This window comes from Pipistrellus hanaki (assembly GCF_964339955.1).
Source record: "Pipistrellus hanaki genome assembly, chromosome: 12".
Classification (NCBI taxonomy): Eukaryota; Metazoa; Chordata; class Mammalia; order Chiroptera; family Vespertilionidae; genus Pipistrellus; species Pipistrellus hanaki.
In genome coordinates this window covers 55,932,175-55,943,258 of record NC_140514.1, presented here as the reverse complement: position 1 = coordinate 55,943,258, position 11,084 = coordinate 55,932,175, and the positions used below count along the sequence as shown (strand labels likewise).

The 11,084-nt window shown below is 61.1% G+C and overlaps 1 protein-coding gene across 3 annotated transcripts in view; it reads left to right on the top strand.

Moving 5' to 3' along the window:
• Positions 1-719: 719 nt before the first annotated feature.
• Positions 720-11,084, top strand: part of NCK2 (NCK adaptor protein 2) — a 115,763-nt gene continuing 105,398 nt past the window's right edge. For 2 of the 3 annotated variants that reach the window (XM_084900912.1, XM_084900913.1), the window contains exon 1: positions 920-1,170. The gene's annotated coding sequence lies outside the window, so the exon portion shown is untranslated. Of the gene's footprint in view, positions 809-919; positions 1,171-11,084 lie in introns of those variants that run through there. The other variant, XM_084900914.1, reaches the window with a different exon arrangement.

Genomic DNA, 11,084 nt, shown 5'->3' with positions numbered 1-11,084 from the left:
CTCCTCCAGGAAACCAGAGCCGTTTCAATAGCAGGATGTGCTTCTGGGAAGTCATATGGAAGGAGCCTGGGGAGCGGACTTCTGGATGCTGTGCCTGTGCGAGGGGCGGGCGCCTTTCCCCTTCCTCTGGGGGGGGGGGGGGACTGTTCCAAGTTTGTTTGTAGGGAAGCCACTACCTGCGGCCACTGCGAGAGGCAGCGGCTGTGACAGCTCCTCCCAGGGCTCTGACCCTGGCTGTGCTGGGGCCACTCGACCTAGGAGGCCTCGGAGGCGGGCTCCTCGCCCCCTCTTCAGAAGTGCTTCCGATGAGGAAGACGGAGTAAAGAAGTGTCTGGTTGGGAAAGTAAACAGATACAAGACAAATAAATAAAAATGCCACAGGCAATTACAGAGAGGAAGTCATCTCCTGGTGAAGTCCCTCTTCTGATGGACAGCAGGCCTGCTCTGCTCAGCGGGCCCTGGGAATGCTTCCGGGAGGGGGGCGGTCGCCAAACAACTTAGAGCTGGGGAGGAAGAGAATCCGACAGACAGACAGACAGTCAGAGAGACAGACAGGCGGACGGACGGACGGACAGAGGGGTGGGAAGACCACCCACCGGCCGCCGGCAGCTGGAGGCTGTGGCCTTTCTCTGCTCTCCAGCCCCTCACCCCCAGCCCTGCCCCCACTCCCCGCGCAAGTCGCTCTAGGAACGGGGACCCTTCCCTCCCGGCTCCGCCCCGCGCTGACCGCGGGGGGGGGGGGGGGGGGACCGGAGGCCGTGCGCCCGGAGCGCAGGCCCGTCCCGGCCGGAGCCCCGCGCGCCCCCAGGTGGGTCTGGGCGCCCGGCGCGCGGCCGCCGGGGGCGGGGTCTCGGGCGGGCGGAGCGGCGGCTGGGGGAGGAGGAGGAGGAGGAGGAGCGCGGAGGGGCGGGCGCCGCGCGGGGGAGGGTCGCCGCCGCCGCCGCCGCCGCCGCTGCCGCCGCCGGGATCGTCAGGCCGGAGCCCGGGCCGAGCGGGCGGCGGGGGCTCGGCGCGGAGGCTCGCGGCGCCCGGGCCGGCGGGGTCCGGCCGGGCCGGCAGCGGCCGCAGCGGCGGGAAGCGGGAGCGGCGCAGACAAAGAGCGGCGTCTGGCGGGCGCGGCCGCCACCCCGGCCCCGCCGCTGCCCTCCGGCCTCCGGCGGCGAGCGCGAGGTAAGCGCGGCGGGCGGCGGGGCGGGCGGCGGGGCGGGCGGCGCGCAAACTTGGGCCGCGGCGGAGTTGGAGCGGCCGCGGGGCGGGCGGGCGGGGAGGCCTGGGGACCGATCGCCCCCCCCGCTCCCCCGCCCCCCGCCCCGCCGCGGCCTGGCCCCGGGCGCGGGCCCGGGCACCTCCCGGCTCCCGCCTTCCCCCGCGGCCGCGGCCACCCTCCGGGGCGGGGAGGATGGGGGCAGGGCCGGCGGCTCCCGGGACGGAGACCCCGGGCGCGGGCAGCGCGGGCCTGCGGGCGGCGGCGGCCCGGGGGGGGGGGGGGCGGGCTGCCCGGGACCGTGCGGGGCCGGGGCCGGGGGCGCGGGGCGGGGGTCCGCGGGGCCGGGGAGCGGGGCTGCCCGGGACCGGGCGGCCCTCCCAGAGCTGCCGCCGGGCGGGGGCTCGCCGGGCGGGGGCGCCGGCGGCTCCGGCTCCGGCTCCGGCTCCGCGCCGGCCCGGCTGGGCGCCGCCGAACACAAAGTTTCTCCTGAGCCGCCCCCGCCGGTCCGGGCGACGGGCCTCCGAGCGGCCCCGGGAGAGCGGTGCGGCTTTCGGGCGTTTACCGGAGCCCGGGGAGAGCCCGCGGGCCCTGTGAGGGGCTTCATGCAAAACGCTGACTTTGTGCACGAAGAGCGGTCGCGTTGGGAAGTCAGAGGGACGCGGGTCCCCGGCCGGGCCCCTCCGGGTCGGCTTCCCTGTGAGGCCCAGGCCAGCGGGCCGGGGCGGGCCGGTCTCTTCAGGACACTCTAGGTGGCAGCGCCCTCCATCCGCCTGTTTGTTCGGCTCACAGGTGGGGTGAGAGCCGGTGCCCGGCCGGGAGCTCACCCCGGGGCCCCCTCCTTCCTGACCCCAAAGGAAAGACCCCAAAGGAGAGACCCCAAAGGAAGCAGCGGGGCCCGGGCGGCGCTGGTTGGGGCGCCAGGCAGGCGGCCTCCCGCCGGCTCCCCGCCGCTCAGGGATTTGGTACAAAGCAGAGGAACTCGGGGTGTCTTTCCTAGCACGGCTTTGTTCGAAACTGCCTTTCAAACCTTAAAATGACCGAAAATGAAATTAACCCGGTGCTGTAACTTATCACACCAGACCTAAACTTCACTCCGAGCACCCCCTTAACGCACGCCGTGTTCCCGGTGAAGTGGTGAATTATAACCGCTTCGAGCACCTGTGGCTGTGAGGAGGGAGGATGGGGTCAGCGGGCATGGGGGAGAGGGGCCCACTGCGGAGACCGGCCCGAGAGGCAGGGTTTAGGTTTTCGGAACGGATTTCCCAGGAACAGGTGCCAGTGAAGCAGCGACTGCAGGGGGAATCCTGCCTCAGTTTCTCTCCTTGAGGTGGCGTAGGTGTAGTTTCGATGGAGGAAGTGGTGAGATGAGAGTGGTCTGGCTGCAGCTTGAGGCCGGGAATGGAGAGGTTAAGCAGTGGTGAGTTTCTGGAGGCGCCCCTGGCCCCAGCTCCCAGCTGCCACGTCCCGCTCTCCGGACTGGCCATGGAGCGGAGGAGGAACGGGTGGCCAGTCCCGCCCAGAGCTGACTGCGAGCACACCTGCCTCTCCCGGCGCAGGAGCTGGCGGGTGGCTCCAGGCGCGCTCCGGCCGCTGTGCTCAGTTTTCGGGCTTTGAGTCCTGCTATATTGCATGCTACATACTTAAGTTCTCTTCGTCTTGCTTCCTTGGCCCCCACCACATTCCCGACCTCTGTCATGTGCATTGGGGGATTACCAAGGTTTTCCAACAAACACCTCTTACGTACACCGTATTTGAGAAATGTGCGAACATCCACATTAAATACACCAGAAACCTTGCATGTGCACCGACTGGATAACCTTTTAAAGCAGCCTGAAGACTCCCTGACGCCGGAATGGCCTGCACCCTCTCCTTGCCCACTTGCCCTGGCGAGGTGAGGCTGCCTGGGACACACCTGCTCTGAGCCGCCCAGACTAACCTGCAGTGTGCTCTGGAGGCAGGGCTGTGGGCACCATCTCTGCCTTAAGAAAGGGGGTGACTGGTTAAAAAGTGGAAGACTGCCTGCTGGGGCTGGGAGGGCAGTGGATAATGTTTGGGGAAAAATAAGCTAACTTTTTTTTTTTTTTTTTTTACAATGAGCTGGAAACCCCCGGAACTTACCCGAGAGGCTTAGGAAATTAGTTTTCCCATCGGGAGGGATTGCAAATGGGGCTTCCAGATTGTTTCTCTTTCCTTACATGAGGGATGGAAACCCTTCAAGGGGCTTTCAAAGGGCCGAAGCTAAAATGACGTCATGCGGCATGTCGCTGAGTGCTCAAGTTCAGGCAGCTTAAAAGGAGGCCAAGACAGGCTTTGAGCGGGTTATCGGAAGTATGCAGCTGAAGTAAAAATAGTTTATTTCCTTAGGCACTTTAGTAACAGTTTAAAAAATTGGATTGGCTGGGCCCTTGTGGCTCAATGGTTGATCATTGACCCATGTGCGAAGAGGTCCCGGGTTCGATTTCCAGGCAGGGCACATGCCCTGGTTGTGGGCTTAACCCCCAGAGGGGGTGTGCAGGAGGCAGCTCATCAGTTGTTTCTCATTGATGTTTCTGTCTCTCCCTTCCTCTCTTTCTAAAAATCAATAAAAATATATTTTTAAAAATAGACTTTTTGCCGAAACCGGTTTGGCTCAGTGGATAGAGTGTCAGCCTGCGGAATGAAAGGACCCAGGTCCGATTCCGGTCAAGGGCATGTACCTTGGTTGCGGGCACATCCCCAGTGGAGGGTGTGCAGGAGGCAGCTGATCGATGTTTCTAACTCTATCCCTCTCTCTTCCTCTCTGTAAAAAATCAATAAAATATATATTTTTAAAAATAGACTTTTTTCTTTTCCTGGATTTCACTTTGAACAGATCCTGAAGTATATATATTTATATAGAAAGTATAATCAACATTTGCAACTTATACCCTCCCCCCACACACAAACACTCCTCTGGCGCAGTCTGCCCTCAGGTTTCTTTGGGGTTGAGCCTCATATACACGGATTTCCACCAAACGCTGATTGAACGGATGAAGAGTGAATTCTGAGCCTGCTGAGTTCCTAGGGCTTTGGTGCCCACCGAGAAGGAGTGACACGTGATTTCCAAAGCCCTGGTCTCTGCTCAGCACCTCTTTGACGGGTGGAGGTCTTTGTCCCCAGGACATGCAGACGGTGGAGGATTGGGTCTGGTGGCCTCTCTGGTAAAGCCTCTGTCCAATGAGTCACTTGCAGTCCTGAAGCTAAACTTAAAAACACACCAACAGGCGAATGAGCAAAAAGGAAAACGGAAAGCAAACCCATCTGAATAAGCAGCTGGCGGGGTTGCCAAATACTTTTCCAGTAGGTGGTCTGTCTGTCCGTGCCAGCCTGGACTGAGCCTGGGGGAGTGTTGCCACCCTGGCCCGGCAAGTTAGTTTTTGGTGCCACCTTCCTTCCTTCTGCCATCTGTATTGTGAATGCTTTTAAGAAGCTTCAAGTGCACTCAGAGTTTAAGTATTGCAATTTACTCTTTTGAGATTGTTTTGAAAAATGGGATGGTTTGTTGGTCAGTGGTTAGTGAAGATCTAAAATGCCATAGACCAAGATTAGAGGTGCTAATGCTTGTATGCTGATTTGTAGTTTGCAAGTTGCTTTTTTCACACTGCGCCATCATATTTAATATTTGAAATGACGTGGTGACGTGGGCTCCAGCTCAAAGCCGCCAGCTGGTTCTATAGGAACACGATCTCAGGGGCAGGGCCAAGGACTGCGTGTCTTGAACCCGGGTGCCAGTCCTTTGCGCCCGGCGGAGCAGGCAGCAGACGCGGCGCTCCACAGAGTGGTTCTGAGGCTGCTGACCTGCTGGTGGGCACTGCTGGCACCTAGCGCCCGGGCCTCGTGCAGAGCCTGTGCCTGGGGGGATCGGAGGGGAGGCAGAAGCTGCTGGCAGTGGAGTCTGCACGTGAGCTGATGTGAAGATGGGCTGTTTCAGGGGAGCCGGCGGGAGCAGTGTCAGAACTTTGTCTCTGCTTCTTGCTGTCAGTGTGCATGCTGGCGGGCTGGGCGCCCTCACGGAACCCCACAGATGGGAGGAAACGGACACAGCTCTGGAGGCTGCAGAGTCCAAGGTCAGAGTGCTGGCGGGTTCGGTTCCCCGTGAGTCTGTTCCTGGCTTGTGCACGACACCTTGCTGTGTCCTCACAGGCACCTTCTTCCGCAGTGAGTGCCTCTTCCTCTTATAGGGACGCAGTCCTATAGGGTTAGGCCCCGGCCTGATGACCTCCTTTCTCCGGAATTACTCCTTTGAAGGCCTGTCTCCAAATAGTTACATTGGGGCTAGGGCCTCAACATGCAAATAATGGGGGACAATTGGTTTATAACAGTGTGTGACCTGCCCACTTGCCCTAGCGAGGGAGGCTGTCCCGGGACACTCCTGCGTATTTTGGGAAGTCCTATTGCTTCCTTTACCCATGTCTGCCTGCGCATTTATTCCAGGGCGCCTCTAGGGAAGGAGGCGGAGCGGGGGGGTGAGGGTGATGGCAGCTCCCTGCTGGTCAGGGAGGGTGGCTGGCACTGGCTTCCACAGCCGGTCAGGCTTCAGGTGGGACGATGGAGAGAGAACAGCGGTGCCTTCGTTCCATTTGTGGATGTTATCCTCCGAGTGTGGGTTCATCACAGGCACTTCTTTTGGATTGGGGTCATGATAAGACATCAGATCTATAGGAAGTGTTGGCCTTTGTATGGGAGTGAAAGTGTGACCTGGTCCTGACTGAGGAGAGCAGAGTGCCGCTCTGGCTCTGTGGTGGCGTGCGGGACGTGCCAGGAAGGGGCGCCCTGAGGAGGGCTAGACTGTCAGAGGGTGGCCAAGGCCTGGAATGCGGTGTGACAGCCGCTCCGGCCCCACTCTGCGTGCTCACCATGACTCGGTCGTCAGTCACACGGGTTATCCAGCTTGTTTCTGATTATGTCCGCCTGGAAGTCTGATGTCACATCTTCTGACTTGCCTGTCTTCTCAGTTCATGTCCCATCATCCACTCAACTCAGTCGTCCTTGAATTCTCCCCGCCTCCCGCAGCTATAATACATGGCCCGAGTTTACCTCTGAGAGGCCTCTTATGTGCCATCCCGCTGTCCATGGACTTCCTCTCTCACTCTGACTACCTTCCTCACCCACCGCCCTTGCGGATCCATTCTGCTTGCCGACCCCAGTCCTCCAGGCTGGCCGGCGTCCGCACCGGTGGCTCTCCGAGCTCGTAGGTCAGTGCCCCAAGCCTCAGCCTCTGCACCTGCACTGAGCCTCCGCCACACACCCAGCGGCAGTTTGCTAACTGATAACGAAATGCCAAAGTGTATAGGCAGTTTGCTTTGGGAGATCTGTACATTGGGGCTGACTCAGTGTGCCTGACACTGGCTGTGACCTCTGCCCCCTCTCCCTGCGCTCTGACCTCTGCCCCCTCTCCCGGGAGGGGCGCAGGCGCTGGTTCAGCGGAGGGTCCGGCTGGTGCCTTTGCACTGCTTGTCTTCACGAGACTGTGAGCCACAGGTGACTCAGATCCAATTCTGGGACCCACATTAAAAATGTGAAAAGAAACAAGCAAAATCCATCTTGACAATCCATCTTATTTTACCCAGGGGCTCCAGAACATTTTTTCTACATGTGACCATGCAGGATATTATTAGTGGGATGGTCACGATGTTTAGGTGTGTGGGGTGTTGAAGCGGCGTGTGCTCCGCGTGTGCAGCACCCCACCTTCCCTCTGCTCCCGCTCCAGCGGGAGGAGCCCGGCGAGCTGTGCCGCTACCCTGGCGACGGCAGGTCTGTGCATTGTACGTGGTTTAAGCTTCCTTTACTCCAAAGTTGAGATCGCTCAAAAGATACAGTGAGACAGCCTAGTGGGAAAGGTGTAGTTATGTAGTTGTGAAGAAGGATGTAATATTTCATGCTCTCAACAATTTTAGAGAACTAAAACCAGACGTGGTTATATGTAATGAAAATACTTTGTACATTTTAGAAAGATTTTAAAATGTGTTTTGAATTCTAGAGGTCAAAATACCAATGTAAAGTAACTCTTTTGGGTGTTGGTATTGAGTATATTTCTGAAATACGTTAAGTACTTAATTTATAAGTACAGAAGCTACAATCATATTTTCTTTAGTGCAGCGTTTTTCAACCGCTGTTCCGCGGCACACTAGTGTGCCGCGAGATGTTGCCTGGTGTGCCGTAGGTGCAGACAAGACAAGAATTTTATAATTTTTCACTATTTTGTTTACTTAATATTTCATAATAAAGTAATTATAAAATACTTTCTTTGTGTTTATTTGATTCCTATTCAAGAGAATTACTTTATATATAGTTAATATAGGCACAGAGTTAAATTTTTTAACATTTTCTAATGGTGGTGTGCCTCGTGATTTTTTTCATGAAACAAGTGTGCCTTTGCCCAAAAAAGGTTGAAAAACACCGCTTTAGTGATCGTTAACTTTTCCCCTATCACACACTCATATCACCCATTGTCAATACTGCTCCAAGCATTGTACACAGAGTAGTAACTCATTGAACCCTCTCAAATATTTGGTGTGGCTGCTTTCTGAGCTTATCTTTACAGATTAGCATCTGGAAGAGACACAGCAGGTTACCTGGCCTGATCTCATAGCCAGAAGGTGACGTAGCTGTGCTGTAAGTCAGACCATCTGACTCTGCATCCCCTCTTACCACTGAGCTACCCCGTCTCCTCATTGGGCTTAGAACACGTGACCAGAGCCATAGCCTCTTATTGCGCACAGGACTTGAGGGGTGTGGAGGGGAATGGGGATCGGGGTGCAGGAAGCCTGACCTCCGGAGGACGGAGGAATGTGGAGCTGCCGGCCTGGCGCTGCCTGGAGGTCACAGGAGCGGCATGGGCACAGAAGCTGCTCTCCCAGCCCCGCCTTCCTGTCTGCCCTCGCAGTGGCCTCACAGGGGCGAGTTGCCAGCTCTGCCATGGGTATTGGCACCCCCGGGCCGCTTTGCCCCCCAGGGGGTGATGCCGAGTCCAGAGCGGGCCTGGGCTTTTGTTTCTGTGACAGTTGTCAGGTGATCTGTGGGGCGTGGGCACCGCCCATTGACAGCTGCTGCTGAGCCAGTTGCCTGATGACGGGGCAGGGGGAGAGGGGGGTGGTGAGAGGCTTTCTGATCTGTAGTAACAGCATTTCATGGGAGAGGGCTGCCAGTGGCTGTGCAGGTGCGGCCACGTGACCTGTGTGACTGCCCCTCGTGAAGAGCCCTGTGGTGCTCCCACCTCCGGCCGAGGGCGCAGCAGCGTGGGAGACCCTCCAGGCCGAGGGCGCAGAGTGTGGGAGACCCTCGGGGAGGCCTTTGTGGCTGCAGCTGTTTGGTTCTTTATGGTGAACTGCTAGTGAGAGGAGGTGGCGCCTGTGCAAAACCTGGGCCAGCACACTGGCTCTTTCCTCTGCTCCGACGGCCTGGAATGGCCTGGAAAACGTGGTTCTCAGGTCACGGGAGAGGCAGGCGGGCTCACCTGGACCTGGGAGGCTGCTTTACCTGGTGGCAAGGGCCCGGCGACAGGGCTGCCTTTCCAGGGGAGGGTTGTAGGGCCAGACTGTCCCGGCCCATCCTCTCTGAGCTGGAGATCCCTATGGCCATGGCAGCATCAGGCACCTTCCCCAGAGAGAAGGGCCGGACACGGTGAGAGCCGGGGCCTCTGCTGGGAGGGTCCATGGAGCCCGGGCGTTGCTGAGACAAACGGCGCTCACTGCTCTGTGTGTGTGTGGGGGGAGGGTGGGGGGGGGGGGCAGCCGGAGGCCTGAGCTGCTGGGTGTGTGTGGAGCAGGAAGTCCTGGCTCGGGCGGTTATCGCAGACAGCTTCAGGAAATGTGATGCAGGTCAACAGTGAATTTTCACCAAACCGTCTTTAAGGAGCGTATCTAGGAGCAGAATCTGGCAAGGTGGATGTAAAAGCCGCCGATGTCTTTTGGGGTCTCCCCTCTGGGGTTCACATTGTATGTGGTTCACTTAATGTGCTCCCCGCCCCCACCATCATCGCAGTCCTCTGTCCTCCCTCTGCCTCCTCACCTGCCCGCACATGTCTTCCCTCATACACTTGGTCCTGCCTTCTCTGGGCCTCCCGCTTGCATTTGGTTCTCCTTTCCTGATGGAGCCCTGTCTTACTTCACTCCCTCTCGCAGCTTCCTTTGCAGGTCTGTTTACAGGCTCAGGTCTGACCCCGCGGCGACTGTAAAGAAGCTGCCGTTGTCCTCGGCGGGAGAATGGTGCCGTGTGTGGGAGCTGTCCTCTGGCCGGGTGCCTGGCTGGGTCGGCACAGCAGACGCTGCCGCGTGTGGAACACGTTGCTGCTTAAGCTTGGCCGTGCTCTGTGCATGCGGCGAGCCGCCGTCCGGAAAGCTGGGTCCCCCTTCCGCAGGGAGAAGCAGCTTCTCTTCCTCAGTGTCCCTGCGGGAGGGCGGTGTAGGCGGGGAGGGCGATGGTGGCGGGGAGGGCGATGGTGGCAGGGAGGGTGACATTGGTGGGGAGGGCGGTGGTGGCGGGGAGGGCGGTGTCGGCGGGGAGGGTGACATTGGCGGGGAGGGCGGTGGCGGCGGGGAGGGCGATGGTGGCGGGGAGGGCGGTGTAGGCAGGGAGGGCGGTGGTGGCGGGGAGGGCGATGGTGGCGGGGAGGGCGATGGTGGCGGGGAGGGTGACATTGGCGGGGAGGGCGGTGGTGGCGGGGAGGGCGATGGTGGCGGGGAGGGCGATGGTGGCAGGGAGGGTGACATTGGCGGGGAGGGCGACGGTGGCGGGGAGGGTGGTGTTGGCGGGGAGGGTGACATTGGCGGGGAGGGCGGTGTCGGCGGGGAGGGCGATGGTGGCGGGGAGGGCGATGGCGGCGGGGAGGGTGACATTGGCGGGGAGGGCGGTGGTGGCGGGGAGGGCGATGGTGGCGGGGAGGGCGATGGCGGCGGGGAGGGTGACATTGGCGGGGAGGGCGACGGTGGCGGGGAGGGTGGTGTTGGCGGGGAGGGCGATGGCGGCGGGGAGGGTGACATTGGCGGGGAGGGCGATGGCGGCGGGGAGGGTGACATTGGCGGGGAGGGCGACGGTGGCGGGGAGGGTGGTGTTGGCGGGGAGGGCGATGGCGGCGGGGAGGGTGACATTGGCGGGGAGGGCGACGGTGGCGGGGAGGGTGGTGTTGGCGGGGAGGGCGATGGCGGCGGGGAGGGTGACATTGGCGGGGAGGGCGATGGTGGCGGGGAGGGCGATGGTGGCGGGGAGGGCGATGGCGGCGGGGAGGGTGACATTGGCGGGGAGGGCGATGGCGGCGGGGAGGGTGACATTGGCGGGGAGGGCGATGGTGGCGGGGAGGGCGATGGTGGCGGGGAGGGCGATGGCGGCGGGGAGGGTGACATTGGCGGGGAGGGCGATGGCGGCGGGGAGGGTGACATTGGCGGGGAGGGCGATGGTGGCGGGGAGGGCGATGGCGGCGGGGAGGGCGATGGCGGCGGGGAGGGTGACATTGGCGGGGAGGGCGATGGCGGCGGGGAGGGTGACATTGGTGGGGAGGGCGGTGTCGGCGGGGAGGGCGATGGTGGCGGGGAGGGCGATGGCGGCGGGGAGGGTGACATTGGCGGGGAGGGCGATGGTGGTGGGGAGGGCGATGGCGGCGGGGAGGGTGACATTGGCGGGGAGGGCGATGGTGGCGGGGAGGGCGATGGCGGCGGGGAGGGCGATGGCGGCGGGGAGGGTGACATTGGCGGGGAGGGCGATGGCGGCGGGGAGGGTGACATTGGCGGGGAGGGCGGTGTCGGCGGGGAGGGCGATGGTGGCGGGGAGGGCGATGGCGGCGGGGAGGGTGACATTGGCGGGGAGGGCGATGGTGGTGGGGAGGGCGATGGCGGCGGGGAGGGTGACATTGGCGGGGAGGGCG